Genomic DNA, 18,297 nt, shown 5'->3' on the forward strand with positions numbered 1-18,297 from the left:
ACAGAGCTTCAAGCTATTTGGAAGCCTTTGAATGAGTGGGATCTCATTCCTCTCGATAAAGTATATTATACGCTTAAATTTTCTACTGCCGATGATTGTGCTAGCGCTTTCGCTAAGGCCTCCTGGCGCCTCAAAACAGGAATGCTTCGGGTCCAGGCTTGGGTACCGAATTTCGACCCATATAAGGCAGCGGCAAACCTTGCGCAAGTGTGGTTACGCATTTTCAACCTTTCTCATGAATATTGGCACCCGAAAGTTATCTCCGGAATCGCTAGGCAGGTGGGAGCTCCGGTATTGGTCGATGGCCCTTCGGCAATGCTTCGGGTCCAGGCTTGGGTGCCGCATATAAGGCAGCGACAAACCTTGCGCAAGTGTGGCTACGCATTTTCAACCTTTCTCATGAATATTGGCACCCAGAAGTTATCTTCGGAATTGCTAGGTAGGTGGGAGCTCCGGTATCGGTCGATGGCCCTTCGGCTGTGGCTAAGGTTGGCCATTTTACGAGAATACTTATCGAGATGGATATCTCCGATCCGATTCAGTCGTCGTTGGACGTCTAATGTGGAGACCACTTCTTCACAGTGGAGTTTGGGTATGAATTTATTCCTTATTTCTCCCGTACTTGTCATACTATCGGACATGCAACTAATACATGTAGGAAGTCTGGGCCCGAGTCCGATCCGAATGAAGTTCCTGGTATGGTTGCTAAGGAACCTTCCAACAAAGGGCAAGATATCATATCGGACAAATGGCGTCCAGTGAACAAGAACTCAATAGCTACTTCCACATAGATTGTTGAAGGAGAAGTTCAGACTTCCAGGCCTCCTTCTCTTTGGGACTTTGAAATGGATAATATTCCGGGGAAGGATATTATTCCAACTGAGACGGTGAATAACTCGTTGGTTAGTGCTGTTGACGGACATAGCTTACTGCCCGACCATTCCGACTGCACGAATATAGCTGGCAAACCTTCTCTTCGTTTGTGTGATAGGGCTGAGGTCACTATTGGGGATATTGTTCAACACAATCTGTTCTCCGTTCTAGAATCTATGGATTTGTCTAGCTCTTTGCATGGTGACGATATGGATATTCCGGGAAAAAACTCTATTAGTCCCTCTGCAAAGGAACCAGATTTGCTCTGTGGACGAATGTCACCCCGACGCACGGTAGCAGTCCAGATCTGGCTTTGATGGTGACGCCAGGAAAAGCGGTGATGGAGGATCCCCCCATAACTCGCGGCCGAGGGCGTCCGAAGGTTGCTACCAAGAAGGGAAGGGTTTCTGATTCCTCTATAAAGCACCGGCTCCGGCGTATAATCAAGAATGGTATGTCTTCGGATATGAGTAAGATAGCAACGGGTCGTTCTGCTGGGGCCGTTTTGCAGAGCGCAGTTCTTAACACTTTGTCGCCGATGGAGTTCTTGAATAAAGTGCAACATGCTCAGGCTGGAGGTGCAGTTCTGCAAAATTTTGTGATCCATTCTTCTTCCGACGCAGCTCGATCTATGTCGGCGGTGGCTTCTAAAAGATGGGGAGATATGTTGGACGATGAAGAATCTTTGAACGAGGATGACCCTCTAAATATTTTCTCATAGTCTTGGTTTGTTTGTATTTTGGTTACCCGTGGTTTCTTGCGGGTGTTTTCGCTTGATTTTATTTTGCCTCTAGACGGATCTTTCCTTTTTTTTTTCTTTTAATAAAATTTCTATTTCAGCAGTTTTATGTCTGAAAGGGCATAGTTCGGAAGAGAGCCAGTTTCTTGGGCACAACGTGTGGGTAGGGCATAATGTTGCTGTGTTCCGCGAAAAAGGCACGAATATTAAATAGAGACGTTTTGGGGCATAAAGGAACTGAAATTGAAAACCGAAAGTCTGAAATGAAGGTGGCCAAGTGAACCGATCTTTTGCCCATAGTGCCGCGCGAGATCCAGTAGCATTTGACGGAAGGTCCAGGGCAGAAGACAACACAATAGAAGGATGCAGTAGGACTGACGTGTAGGCGCTTGCAGAGGGTGATAATCATCCATGAAGAGAGCGATAAGGTTAAACCTCTACTATATCCACAAAGATTTCAATTTTCAAGATTAGGCTTGAAGACATGGATGAATCGCGATACTCCTCGCTCCAGCCGACTCTCCATGGGCCGAGCCTTCTCGACCCCAAATAGTGCTTATAAATACATGAAGGCTTCTCGCCTGATGGTACCATTCGGTGACCAATTTATGATGTGTTATAATTGAGATATAGTGAGGGAAACAAACTACGGTCGTCTGTGGGCATAAGTATTTCATTTTCTGTTCATGTTTTGCGCGGCATTTTTAGTCATAAGTACTCTTTTATATTAAGTAATTTCATTTTTATTTTTTAGCATGATTTCTTTTACGTCTCTCGCTTTGAAAAATGTATTTAAATAACGTCATCAAACTCTCTCTCTCTCGACCGTGGATTATATGTCACAACCTTTTACGTGAAACTACTGAAACCAACCTTGTTTATTAATTTGGATATATACATATGGCATTGACAGCCATACACACATAGCCATAGCATATCCTTATTTACTTATTTTCTTATCTTTGCACCTAACACTTTTTGTTACTCTATTTGTTTGGACTAGACTCGGGTCCAGGCCCGGACCTGAGGCCCCGAAATTTTAGATGCCCCATAACTAAAAACAATAAATATTTAGTTAATTATTAAAGAAAATAGTCAATTCATTCATTGTTGTAGTGCAGTGGTTAATAAGTAATAATGTTTGTAACTTGCGGACCTAGGTTTGAATATTAGCGCCAGTTGGTTTATTTTTCTTACAAATAGCAAGTCCTTTTTTAATTCATATACATATATATATATTTATATATATTTTTTCGCTTTAAAACAAAGGGGCCCTTTGACATTTAACATAATTTATATATACATTTTGCTTTTAAAAAAAGGGGGTCCTTTGACAATTATATACATATATTAGTTGCATATATTTTGCTTTAAAAAAGGAGGTTTTTTTATATCAATCGTTAAAAATTTATTTATTAAGATATAAAAATTTGGCAATGGTTAGGCTCGTGACTTTATAATTTCTTTCTTCCAATTATTTAAAGGATCTTGTCCCCTTTTCAAGATTTTTTGTGCTTCGTTTTTCGTATCGTTTGAATTTCGCAATATATATAGAGGGTTGCGTTAAAATAAAAATTTATTTTAACATGTAAAATATGAACTATTTTCAACTTTTATATCATCAAAATCTACAGTTGATTCATCACTTTATTGGATGAATTCAATATATTTGGTTTGAATCTCATAGAAAATGAAAATTTTAATGTTTAAAATTCAGACATTTACATAGCGAATTTATATTCTATATAGAATTAGAGATTTACACATGATTTTCCAAAAATTAAATATCAACAGTAAAATTACGGTAGATCAATTGTGTAAATCTGTTCATATTATAGATTTGTAAATTAGTTTGTTTTTAAGATTCAATAGTAAATCTCATGTATAATTTTAATTATTGCAATATGTTCACATGTGAATTTTTTTTCTAATTCTTCAAGAAACACCAATAGTAAATATTCTTGTATAATTTGAATTTTCAATATATATATACATATATATATTTGAGTGTGTGTGTGTGTGTGTGTATTGTATTTTAAATATATAACTTACTATTTTTAATAGATTTTTGATTTTACAACCAAGATCGAATTACCCCCAAAGTAGATTTTACGATTCATAATTTTATGAATGTGATTGTTTATTAAAATTTCAGTTTTTGTCATGGCAGCTCAAAAAAAATAAAAAAATGAATGACATATATATCAGTGATTACATATAATTTAACTTCCACATAAAAACTTATCATGAAAATCCGTTGACCACTCAATATCAATTCTTTTTAAATATATTTGGGCGTCCTTTAGATTTATTTATGGCATAATGTGATTCATTAATGAGGTCAATTCAAAGGAAATGATTTGGAGTGGACAATTAAAGAGTCGAAAGAGAAGACCTTATCTCACACAATTGTAGTGGGGACAACTCTTCTGAAAACAGATCTCCAAATAACAATATTTCATTGTTTGAATGAGAAAGTGGTGAGAAATGAAATGATATATATTTACACTAGCATCACCCCACACAACTTGAAGCTAGATTGAAGGGACACTAATTGATGAAATGCATATGCATGCATGGTTAGTGAAGAGAGAGAGGCGTGGCGATTGGAGCACCAACGAAAAACAATACAAACACAGAGGCTGAATAGTGTGAAGATATGAGATTAGACAGCAGCCATGGTGCACTGAGGGATCCCACCAGATGAAAAAAAAAATCTGATGTCGAATTTCAATGGCTTCCTTTTTTGGGAAACAGTCGATGACTGCTGCGCGCCATGCATTTTCATCACCATATGTATATGTAGTCCCACCGCCCAACATCCAATATATGTAATGGAACCCACATCACCTTCACCTTTATTCCATCTCTACCTTCCCTACCTCTATTATAGATAGATACTACTCCCTACTCCTTCCATCAAATATCTAATTCATTATTGTATATTTGGTGAGTCGAGAAAAAAATCCACGAACCAGAAAAAATTGACAATGCATGTAAATATATGAAAATTATAAAGATGGTAGTTAGTGAAATTATTTCTGAAAATTAAATTAAAAAAATGTTTCGTGGACGAACATAAATATAAAAATTAGAAAGATGTTCTGCGGACGGAGGGACGGAGGGATGGAGTATCCAACACCATATATATTGAGAGGGAGAGAGAGAGAGAGACTTTTGCAGTTTGGATAGGTCCAAGGTGTAAAACACCAACCCTTTCGGTTCAAAAGCGGTTCCCCTAATGCTATTTCTATTTTTGGTCAATTTTATCCCTCACACGTGCTAATCAGGAGATATTCTAGACCGTAGATTGTAACAATTTTGTGCGGCCTGGATTAAATCGTGTAAGAATTGGTGGCATCTTAAGAAAGCAAAAATTTAGGCTTACCTGATGAGATCCTCCCTCACAAGTGGCGGATCCAGAGGGCTAGGGGCAGGTTTGATCCTCTATTATGCAATTTAATGTGTATCGTCGTGTATAATTTTTTTAAAAATTTAATTTGTTATATTTTAATATAATAAAAAAATAATTAACAAGGATTCAATTATTCAATTAAAATTTATAATTATTTTTTTATATTTATTTGAATTAATAATTGATTATTTGGATTAATTAATTCAAAGTCAGGGTATATAATTTTTTAAAAATTTAAATTTTAGTGATAAATATTAAATAGAGTTCATAATATAATACTAATATTTTTAATTTTTATAAGAAGCAATTATAAAATAGACAAATTAAGAGTGATACATTGTCGTACATACTAAATTATTGGGACAGACGATCTCATCCGGGCTAGGCCCCTCCCAATTTTTTTTTCAAATATATATATGTGTGTGTGTGTCTGTGTATAAGTAAGAAATATAGTAAAAATATATATACTAATACATTGTTTATAGAATCCAATTATCCATATTATAGCTTAACATTGTACATTGATTTGTTACATTTATGTTATTTTTATCATATTTTTCTTTCTTAGTTAATTTTTAATTTTGAACTTAAGTCACTTTTCAAGTTAAAAGTAAAATTACGAATTATTAATAATAAAAATTAGTTTATTTGTTTAGAAGATGAAACATTTTCTTAAAAAAAAACATGCATAAAAGTATGTCTTTATATGCTTTTAATCTACATGATGTTGAATTAATTGAATTGCGAACAATTATTTATTATACTCCCTCCGTCCCCAAAATAAGTTCCTCTTTGGGGACGGCACGAGTTTTAAGGAAAATGGTAAAGTGTATTGATAGTGGAAAAACAATACTGTTATAATTAGTATTGGGAGTGGTGAAAAGATGAAAAAGTGTTATAATTAGTATTGGGAGTGGTGAAAAAGTGAAAAGTAAGAATAAATAAAATATTATTAGTGGTGGGGTAGTTGTCCAAAAATAGAAAGAAAGAAAGAGAAACTTATTTGGGGGACGTCCCAAAATGGAAAAAGAGGAACTTATTTCAGCGACGGAGGGAGTATTAAGTGATCGTTAAAAAAATGCATGAAAATGAAATGTATGAAATTCTCAAAAAATTTGCTTCGGAGGCTCCCGCCCCCAAACCTGTGTAAATATTTTCACACGCTGTAATTCAATAAATTCAGCCCTCCTAATGTTAATTCTTGGATTCACCCGTGCTCACAACTATAAGTAATAGGTTACATTCATGCCGCAGTATTATAAAAATATCTTGAAAATGTTTATTAATAAATAAAAAATTAGTAATGAATCCAGATATAAAAACCGTATATATACAATAGTTTTGAAATAATCAATCTTGATATTATCACTTTTAACTGGACAACATATTCAAAATGAAGTAAAAAAGAATAATGAGACATCAAACTTGAGATAGAGGTCAAAGGAATGTCGGTTAATACCTAAGTAAAAACCATTAATTCGAATCTATCTTTACACGATATTTAAATTTATCCCTCCGTCCCACGAAGCATGACACAGTTTTTTTTTGGTCTGTCCCACGAAGCATGACATGTTTCTAAAAATGGCAAAAAAATTACCCTTTATTCACATTTTCACTTTCTCACCTACCACACTTAACATACAAAATATCAATTTCTTAATTCTCGTGCCGAAAAGAAGTGTGTCATGCTTCATGGGACGAAGGGAGCAAAAAAAAAATAAGTAGAGCTCCACTCAACCTTTCATTTTACTTAAATAAAATTATGACATTATTTTTTCTATTTTTAAAATACTCCCAACTAATTGAAATCAAACCTACCATTTGGCTGCAGACTATAACACTACTATCTTAAGTATTTATGGATGTCATAATCTATATAACCGAAATTAACATATGAACTCATGATTGTATAGAGTTGTAAAAGGATTGCAGTGGATGAAGTTTAATGGTAGTTAGGTAAGGATTAGTTTAAGATGAAGCAATTTTGGTTTGTTGAATAATAACCCACACTCCTTGGTCTCGTTTTTTACGGCTGTCATAAATGATTTATAATCGTATGATTAATGAAATAAGGAATGTGATAACGTTGCAATGAGAGAAGGATGAAAATAGTACATCTTTATTATATATTTATATTTAGGTGATTATTTGTCCATAAGAATGTCTACTAGTAAATTAAAACGGGACAACAGTTACAAAATTAACTTATAACGAAATTTATATTTGTTAGTCAACATATATACCTATTTATATTTATTTATTATGTTTACTTATGATGTTAAAAATTCGATACAATTTACAATATGTACAAGTTGGGCTTTGATTAGTCCATTATGTTCCTAAAATCCTTTGGGCCCAACACAAACGTTGGGCCTTGCAATGAGCAAACAAATCCAACTTAATTGCTCCTCATTTCTGATCCATTTTCATTTTTCAAAAGTAATCTTGAAGTGATCCCCAGGGGACACCAAGCGGTGTGAACTCCTGTCCATGAACAGTGAGGTTCAGGGTTCAAACCCCACCGTTCCCCCTCCCCTAAAAGTAAAAAAAAAAAAAGTAACCTTGTAGTTAAATTTATTTTAATTTTTTTGTTAAACTCATGTTGTCCCAGCGCGATGTATGGGAAATAAATTTTGATTATGTATAAAAAAATTAATATAATTGGTGTATTTGATCGCTAAATTCCTAACAATAAAATTCTGTAATTAAAAGATGCAATTGATAGTAAGTATTAAGTTAAGTGTCATTAGGGGTGAGCAAAACCGGACCAAAACCGATGGACCGGACCGAATCGATCAATTTTTTCTATCCGGGTCGGTTTTGGTTCATGTATTGGTCCGGTCCGGTCCTATTTTTCTTGGAACGAAAATATTTCAGTTCGGTCCCGATCTCGGGGAGGCCAAAACCGACGAAAACTGGACCGAACCGAATATATATATATATATATATATATATATATATATATATATATATATATATTAAATAAATATTTAATATTTTTATTAATATTATTAATATTTTTATTAATTTCTAATATTTTTATTAATTTCTAATATTTTTATTAATATTTTTATTAATTTTTAATATTTTAAAAATGGTCGGTTTTGGACCGAACCAGACCGAGAACCGATGGCGGTTTCAGTCCGATTTCGGTTCGATCCTAGGGTTTCAGTTGGTCCGATTCGATCCAAAAATATTAAAAATGCGGTCCTCGATTTCGTCGGTTCAGTCCGATTCGGACCGACTGCTCACCCATAAGTGTCATATCCACTACATACACTAAAAACATAAAAACACAGTGAATAACAAAGCATACACTTCACTAACATCCAGACAATAAACTTAAAGAGGGAAAATTATATAACTAGAGAAAGGCAATATAAATATGCAAAAAAGTCAAAATAAAATAAAATAACATACTTAGGAAAATCAACTAAACTCGTGTAATTAACCATTAAACCAATTCACAGTTTTAATCTAGTTCAGATGAAAGATCACAATAATAATCCCTCTCGTGTGCAGCGCATGACAGTAGACTAATCAATTCTCTACATCTGCTAGGACTCAAGAAAATCTACTAACTCTCAAAAGGGACAAAGAATAACTCCTATAATCCACCTATCTCTCCTATGATTCAAGGTAAAATTATATCGTGCATTTCTAAATCGACTGAAAAATTATCACGATTAGATCTCAAATTGAACAACTAAACTTACAAAATTTTGATTAAGTACTTCACATGGAAGAAGTACCAAGAATCATATCATAAATTGAAATTAATAAATTTAAACCATAAATTTAAAAGAGCATATAAACCCTAGAATCAAATAAGAAAACTAGTCAAACATAATTAAATCAAAACACAACAAAATTGGAAATAACATGAATAAATTAAATAAATAATAACGATGAACAAGTTTGTTGTGATGGATTTTGGCCACAACAAATTAAACTATTAATTTGAGGGAAAAAGAAAGAGACATGGTAAAGAAAGAGAATTCAGCCGAGGAATACATGAGATTCATGGAGAATATGGAAGTCCAAGCTTCTCGACTGGACGCAACAAAATTTCGGTGATTCAAACGGAGATGATGATTGTAATCGAAGATGGAGAAAGTATACCGACAAATAAATGCAGAACGAAAGTAAGGAAACAATGAATACTTGGGAGGGGGGGGGGAATTTACTTTTTACGATTAACCTTAATAGATAAAAATAGTAAGTCTAATCCCTTGTTTACTTAGATGAATTGGAACTTTAGGATATCTCAACGCCCTTGATTATTTCTATCATTTCAACTAGTCGTGCTTGATTTATATCCCATTGCAAGGGCGAGATTAAAAAAATCCTAAAATTTTAAGAATAAAAATAATCAATCATGCATCTTATCAATCATGCGAAGTAAACGCCTCTTTAGAGAAAAGACAGGATAATTTTGATTTATGGAGAATGTTTACAATGTGAAAAATAGAGATTGAATAATAAATGCATAAGAAGGAAAAAGTACTACTCTTTTTGTCCCATTAAAACCGGTCACTTTCTTTTGGACACGAAAATTAAGAAGAGGATAGTTATGCTTTAATTAAGTGTGGTCCACTAGATTTTGACTTTTTCAATAACATAATTAATGTACGTGGTCGGGGACGTCCGTCTAAGCTGGAACAGGCGTCTAGGGCAGCTGAGAAGATTGCCAAAAATGGTGGGGATAGCATCAAAAATAGGCTAAGAAAACCGGGGGACTTGGGAGCAAAGTCGAGGGAGATTGTCACGACTAGTTATCCTACGGAATTCCTTGAACGGGTCAACGAGGCTCAAGCCAGAGGGGCTAATCTTCAAAATTTCGTGGTCTCCAGCTCTTCTTCGAAGGCTTCTCAAATCATGTCTGGAGTTTCTAATAAAAAATGGGGTGACATGGTTGATGAGGATATCCTTCCCGGGAGGAATGAACACTCAAACATTTCTCAATGAATGTTCTGACTTGGCATATCAGTGGTAGTTGTTGGGTCTGTCTGTTTTGCAGTTGTTTTCTTGTTACTGGTTTGTGTGGGCCGGGCCTCCTAGGGGCAATGGTTCGGCTGGAGCTTTTGAGGAGGCTCCCCCCGCTCACCGCCAGTTTTTTGTTTCTTCTTAGACGGGCACTCTTTTTCCGCGTTAAGGGATCCTCCTGGGGTTTACCTTAATGAGGTTTTTATGAGGCCCGGCCCTCAGATGCGTTTGTGCTCTCTTGGGTGTAGGTTCTTTTTTCTTTCGTTTTAATAAATTTTCTATTTCAGCAATAACATAATTAATGTGTTAATTACAATCAACTTTTTAACAACCTATTTCAATATTTAAAATTTGAGAATTTTAAATTAATTTAAATATTAATGGAAACTGAAATTTGTGAAGTCGACGTTTTTAATTCAAAGAACATAAACTGAAATTTGGCTTAAACAAAAAAAAGGTGGCAGAAGAGAAATTTGGCACCGAACACTTGAATTTTTTTCATTTCATTAAAACTGAAATTTGTACATCACATCATCCCAAAAAGTTCAAATGAAATTTCAACTTTCTTCCAAAACACACTTATAAAAATGGGAAGTTTGGCAGTGTTTTACACAACAATTTAACAAAAAAAAAAAAAAAACCCAACAATGGTGAGCAAGAATCTGTCCAACCAAGATACTTGCTTCAAAACTTGAAGAATGGCAAGCCAAGGAGTGGAACCATGAAGGAGGCTGTCACCATCTTCAACTCATCCAAGCGCAACGTCACTCGGCTTTGGGCTGCAGCCAAGAATCATTAGAAAAATAGTGAGCAAATATTTTTAGCAAATGCGAAACCAAATGCACCTAGAAGAAAAAGAGTGAAAAAGAGTTAACGTAGACTTAGAGCTTAGATTTACACAAAAGATCAACAATACGGAGACTGACAGTGGGGATAAATCAAATCAAAATTACAGTTTGGAGATGGGTGGGTCAATCAGGGGCTTATCTGAGCCTCCAAATGCTATTGAGTCTGATCTCACAGCCTCCAACAAGTTGCTTCGACTACAATTTTGGAGTTTGACAAAATTATGATGGCTTCAAAGTTTAAGGCTATGAACAACACCGTGCACATTGATGGAAAATGGTTCTACATAACAAAGGCTACATACAGGTTCTAACACCGGGTGGAGGTGATCCTCACCACACATGCAAGAGTGAAAGTTTCATCACGAAGGTGATGTTCATGTGTACCGTTTGCAGGTCACATTTTTTAGAGTGAGGTGAAGTGTTATTCGATGGGAAGATGCCAAACTTCCCATTTACACAACAGGTACCAGCACAAAGAATCAGCAAAAAAAGATCATCGGGCACACTATAGACCAAATCCATTCAATAAATCACAAAGGAAGTAATCAAAAATTATTTGATAAGCAAGGTATGGCAAATCCCTATAGTTTGTATACATTGTGGTGCTGTTATGTAGTGTTACATTCAATGAAATTTATTTTTTTCTTTCTTTTTTTTATTGCAAAACAGATTTTACCAGCTATAAGAGTCAATCGACCTTCAAATGCAAGTAAGGTAATCTATATTTAGCAAGATAATGTGAAACCCCATATTCAGGACACAGACCCTGAGTTTAGGGCTGTTGCCACTGAGAAAGGGTTTGACATTAGAATAGTTCATCAACCCCCAAATTCACCGGACACAATTACATTGTAAAGAAATCGATTGCTCCTCCGTCTTCGGGACTTGCGTCCATCATTCCGACTCCACATCCTAGAGATCCTCATTGAAATCCCTAATGGACCACAGCGACAGGAAGTCGACCACAACGAGGCCGATCAGATCCTCTTCCAACCCCAGCGAATCTGGAATCGAGGGCAGTGAATCGATGGTCAACTGCGGCAGACACAAGGAGACCATTATTGAGAAAAGTTTCTCGAAAAAAAGCACCGGTTACTGGGGGAACAGGACGCCGCTCAGAGAGGCGACGGTCTCCGAATAAGCTGGGATGCCGGAGTTGAGGTCTTCCTTCATCATCGCGGACGGCGGATCGGTGGAGGCAACGATTTTTTGCACGAAAAAGGGATTGCACCCCTCGTAAAATGGAGAACACAACGGCTTTAGGTCTACAACAAGACCCGTGGGAGAGAAATAGAAGGCCACATATCCAAGAATCGACGATGAAAAATTGGTGGAATCTCGATCTCCCATGGTGTGGTGCTGCGGAGAGAGAGAGAAAAAGATGAAATAAAAATCCTTGAGTGCGGTTAGGGTTAGACAAAACAATAGAGAAGGTAGGTTTAAATTGAGAGAATAATTAAGCTTAAACTAATGGGCTTAATTAAGCCCAAATCATGCCTTATTTTGGAAAAGGGCCACTTTTAGTGGGACAAACTAAAATAGAAAGGTGGTTAGTTTTAATGGGCGGAGGGAGTAGTATTCATAGACAAATCTAAGCTAAGGCGTCTTCGTCTTTTCCTCGATCCATTCGTGCGCTTTCCATGGCTAAACTCGTCCTTTCACAGGTTCACATGTAGTGTGCTCGGTCACGACGTCAACTAAATTCATTACAATCCTAATAACAGTAGCATTTATCCTCTTCAGTGCTAAAATTCAGGCTAAGCTAATCTTGTCGGCATGTCTTTTCTTTTGCTTAATGTTGACAAAGAGCGAGTCAATGCCACATTATTCACCTTCGTGTTGCCTTATTAACTATTGTTATTATCTTATTGTCACGGTATCATGGTGAATATTTCTCATCATAGTGATAAAGGCTATTTAAAGGGACTTTGTTCCTTTTTTTGTATGTATTGTTGCAGTAAAACCTTATGTTCCAAACTTTATATATTGCGCAACCCATGATTTTACTCATAATTTGAGGTAGCAAAATAATATGAATGACTCTTGAACCCCTGAAATTGATTTCAACTCAACTCCTTGATAAACCATTACCTGCAAAACATCGACAAAGCTAGAGACATAAGAGAAAAAAATATAATAAGAAAGCAAAAACTTAAAATTGAGATTGGGCCCACCACTTGATTGGGTTGTCTTTAAGATAATGCTTGTTTCACTAGGCAACCTAAGTTACACCTTTCTTCATAGTTCATTCAAGACAGTGGAGATCTTTTGTCGATTTACCTCTCCATCCCAAATGCAAATGGCATGCCTTTTCAAAAATCAATCGATATGGAAGGCTGTTCGGTAGGCCCATAGAGCATCTTCCAATCTTTGAGACCAATCCTTACGATTATGAGTGACTACCTTCTCAAGTATTCCCTTTTATCTTCCAATATGATAGCTCTGCTTGACCATTTGTTTGAGGATGGTACGCCGTAGCGTTCTTATGCCTTACGTTGTACTTAGCCAATAAACTTGTGAGTACATTGTTCACAAAAAGTGCTCCATCAGCACTGATAGCCATAGGTACCCTATGTATGCCAAAACGAGTGAAGATGTATTTATGTGGAAATTTCACAACTACTTTAGAGTCATTGGTAGGACTTGTTACTGCCTCAGCCCATTTAGACACATAGTCGACACCCACCAAGATGTATAAATTTCCAAAATGAGGAAACAGACCCATAAAATCAATTTCTTTAACATCGAACAATTCAACTCAATGATGTTGTTCAAGGGTGTCACAATATTCCTAACATAAATATTTTCCGCATATTGGCATCTATCACATCTCTTTACAAATTCATGAGCATCTATAAAGACAGAAGGCCAAAAATAGGGTTGTTGAATTATCTAGAGACATATGTTTTTTGTGAAAAATCTGGATTTGGCTTGTTGAATGTTTGGATGGAAATAATCATCGTGAAACGCTCTCTTCCTAGGATTCATACTGATTTTGCTTGAGGACAAGCAAAAGGCTAAGTGTGGGGGGTTGATTTATGCTTAATTGTTCGTATTTTGAGGGTTTGAATGTGCTTATTTTGAGTTAAATATTCTGGAAATTGGTTCGTTTATGGGTTTGTTTTATGTTTTGCAGGAGATTCTGATTTTATAGATGGAAGAGTGTTATGTTGGAGATTTTGGATCAGAATTGCGTATTTAGGAGCAAACGGGTGTCCAGAGCTAAAAGTTCGCGCCAGAGCAGAGCAGAGAAACTGCGCCAGAGCAGAGCTGCGCGGATAGGTCTGTACCAGAGCAGAGCTGATCATCTCCAGAGCTGAACTTCACTATCAGAGCTGAATTCTCCAGAGCAGAACAAACTTGTCAGAGCAGAGCTAAAAGTCGACATAGCTAACTTTACGCGCCAGAGTAAACACAATTCCAGAGCTGACTTACAGCTCTGCCATACTCGCCAGATCTGCCAATACCTTTCCAGAGCTGACTTCCAGCTCTGGCATATCTTTCCAGAGCCGCTTACGTTTCCAGAGCTACCGCGTTACTTGTAGAGCACGCTGCCAGCTGGACTTTCCTTTGATTTCACGATGCTTATCTTTAAAAGTCCAGTTTTGCAAGGCCTTTTTTATGGTAATTAGGGTTTGAAAGGAAGTCTATAAAAGGGGCTTGAACGTGAATTAAGAAATATATCTTCTGCCTCCGGCACTTAGTTAATCTTTTAGACCTTCGTTCCAAGAGTAGCTTAGATCTTAGGCATCAAAATTACTTTACGGTTTTATTGCTTTCATAGTTCTTTAAGTTTTTCTAGATTTCGTTCTTAGTTAGCTTTTAATTCAAGTTTTACTTTAGTTTTCCGTTTAGAGTTGTAATCATGTGACAGGTTGCTTCTCGAGACTTTTTCTGGTATTTCGTATTTACGTTTATTTACTTGCTTCTACTTTAATTATGTTTTGCTTTAAATTCTGCAATTTCAATTCTGCACTTTCACTTATGCAATTTCATTTATGTTTATGCTTTCCTTTAAATTATGCACTTTACTTTCATGCCTAGTAGATTAGAAGTTTTTATTTACAAGCATTTAAATTCTTAAGTTGCTTTTACTTTAATCGTTTATTCTTGCCTAGGGTTTAGTAATTTCTTTATGCATGAGTTTTTACGTTTTGTTCTTTTTCGCCTAGTTAATTATAAGTTCAGTTTTAAATTAAGTTTTTAATTACAAGTCTTAGTTTTAAAATCAAGTTTACTGCTTTCTCGTGATATAATTAAAAGCCCTTAAAGATATTCCTTGAGAGACGACATTGGGTTAACTTACCACTGCTAGGATGTCCTTGTTCTATTGCAAGTCAATCTAGAGGTGTTTCTAGTTGAGTCAAATTTTGGCGCCGTTGCCGGGGAAGGTTTTAGGCTTTTTAGTTGTGTCACTTTTCTTTCCGTTTTTACTTGCTTTATTTTACTTTTTCTTGTTCTTGTTACTCTTTCTCCCGCCGGTGCGTTTAATTTGTGTGTTAAGTACTGCAGCAAAGAAGTGTTTGTAGAAGGAAAAGAGCGTGACAGAGCAGACGAGTTCTACTCCAGCTCTGACTCTGGATCTGACGCTGACCTTACAGAGCAGCCCGTAGACAAGGAAGAAACTGAGCCCTGTGCAGACGAGTCCAGCGCTGACAAACCCAGAGCTGGAAAATCCAGCGCTGACAAGTCCAGTTCAGACAAGTCTGTGGAAGAAGAGCCAGCCATCCGCTATCTTGCTTCGAGCTCAATATAGGAATTCTATGGCAGAATATCTTGATATTTGGGATTACATGAACCTTTTGGTTGAAGCAATTCCAAAGTATGGAGTCACACAGATCCAACGCTATGAAGTCGTACAAACGTTGGCGAAATTGCCCAGACTTCTCCTGAGAGCACCGTTCAAGCCTTCATACACGCGATCATGTCAGTCATTCAATCGACACAACATGATGTTGAGTTTATTGACGCAACAGTGAAATATTTTGAGACTCGCATCCTTCAAGTTGTTAGTTGGGTAAGAGAAATGATACGCCAGTGCAAGGGAGAAGATCTAGACATGGAAGTAGATGACAACAATGACAAGGAGTTCACTGTTTAAGAGCCAATTGCTGAGATGCTAATGTGGCCCAAGACCGAGGAGGGACTTCTGCAAAGCCCAGCCCTGACGAGCCCAGCTCTGATGAGTCAAGCACCCAACGCTGCCAACCACGCGCCAGCCCTGCCAAGTTCAGCGCTGCCCAGTCCAGCCCTGCCAAGTTCAGCGCTGCCTAGTCCAGCCATGCCAAGTTCAGCGCTGCACAGTCCAGCCCTGCCGAGCCCAGCTCTGACGAACCCAGCTCTGACGAGCCCCTGCCAGGAAGAGAAGGCAGAGCAGCAGATGCAGCAGAAAGAATGAGAGATGGAGAAAGAGGAGGTTCCTGTGTCTTTGGCGGATGGCGATGAACTAATCGATTTGTTGGATGAGGATGTGATAAAGTTAGAATGTTTGGCAAATTTAGAGGAAGATTCCACCGAGATGTTGCAAGAGCCTGAATTGGCCTTTGCCAAGACACTAAGCGATGCCAAGCAAAATAAAATTTCTACACCCTTTATTTCTAAGGTTGTTCATTTCTATTATATCGTTGCCTCTGACACATTCTTTTCCAATAATTTTACATAGGGATTTAGCTATGATGTAAAAGAGGAAAACTCCACATGTCTAAAAGGGACGAACATGATTTGTCACGACCGGACTTAATTAAGGATAATTAAGCCGGGAAACCATGACTAAGGGAGGGAGATTAGAAGCGGGGATAGAAAGGGGTAAAATATAATGAAGGATCGAACTTAATCATTGACAGTGAAGGGGACATTTATAATATAACTTATGTTTAGCCACAAAGATTCAAATAACTAGTAAGTTCGGATGAATCCGACTTAATTCAAAAGGCTTATTTCTTAAGAATACGCAACGGAAATAATAATCTGATTACATGTATGAAGACATGTATCCAAGAGTTTATTTAATCAACTTATGACAAAAGCTCCGCTCCTCACTTCATCTTCATCAACCAATGCTCAACCTGCACATTTAGAAATACATGCAGGGCTGAGTACAAAAATACTCAGTGGACACGTATGCCTAAGTAAACATATAAACATGCTTCGTGAAACTGTAAATTGTCATGCCATCATAAACAGTACAGCAAGGGAGTTTTAGCTAAATAGGCCCAAGCTTACTAAATTCATTTGTGATTCTTAAAGTTCGTCTGATCAGACTAAGTTCTCTTGTAATCTATCATATCTGGAGTTGTGTGCCGGAGAGGTGGCCACCTCTCACGAACACTTGATCGGCCAACCCGCTAGATGACTCACGGTCACTGGTGTACACTAGTCGTGGCAGGATAGCTATCAACTGCTCAAGACCCGAATTCGATTGCATCATTGGCAAAGCCAAAGCAGATAGATACCATACTAAAACTGAAACATTTAGTTAGCACTTATAACTCTCGGTCTGCTCTGATTCTTCGCTTTCTGCTCTGGCCTCTAAGTCAGCACTGGCTGAGTTAGCTCTGTGGCGAAGTGATTCCTCTGGCGAGGAACAATTCCTCTGGTGAAAGTGATTTCTCCGGCAAAGTGATTCCTCTGGCGAGGAACGATTCCTCTGGCGAGGTGATTCCTCTGGCGAGGTAATTTCTCCGGCGAGGTGATTCCTCTGGCCATTCATCTGGCGAGGTGATTCCTCTGGCGAGGTGATTCCTCTGGCCATTCCTCTGGCGAGGTGATTCCTCTGGCCATTCCTCTGGCAATCCCTCCGCTCTGGCCATTCCTCTGGCGATTCCTCCGCTCTGGCCATTCCTCTGGGAAGAGCGACGGGGACTCCAGTTTCCAAAACCAGAATTCTCCGTCCTTATCTCGCCCCGATTCTCACTCGTATACAGATCTTAATCTCTACCTATGTGAGCATGCTGTGATTATTCACGTTCGTCTACGTTTAAAGCTAAAGTTCTCGTCGTTCATCAAGGTTCAAGTTGTAGGTTCCACAAAAACGTGACTTAACATGCTTTTTGTTCATTCGTTTACAACCCATAAAACATGATTTCTGCGAGTGTGATTCATGCCGATTAGAGTAGCAACAGAGGTCGAAGGTTACCTTGATATATCGCGTGCTTTGGTCGGGTAAAGAACGATGGTTTCTCTCTCGCTTTTTCGAGCGTCGAGGTGCAAACTTGTTCAAGTCGGCAGCAAGAATCTCGCTCTACTCCCCTTCATGCAAGGCGTCGAGAGAGATAAAACTTCTTGCTGTTGCTGCTGAAAAATTCTAAGTGTTGAAAGGAGAAAGGGGTGGCTCAAGGGTTGAAGAGTGAATTTATACAAGGAGCTTGGTTGGTGTGCACTTGAGTGCCGAAGGGCATTGGTGGCAGTACTGCATGGCGTGGGATGGGGTGCAGCAT

The sequence above is a fragment of the Salvia miltiorrhiza genome, chromosome 3, assembly GCF_028751815.1.
Source record: "Salvia miltiorrhiza cultivar Shanhuang (shh) chromosome 3, IMPLAD_Smil_shh, whole genome shotgun sequence".
NCBI lineage: Eukaryota > Viridiplantae > Streptophyta > Magnoliopsida > Lamiales > Lamiaceae > Salvia > Salvia miltiorrhiza.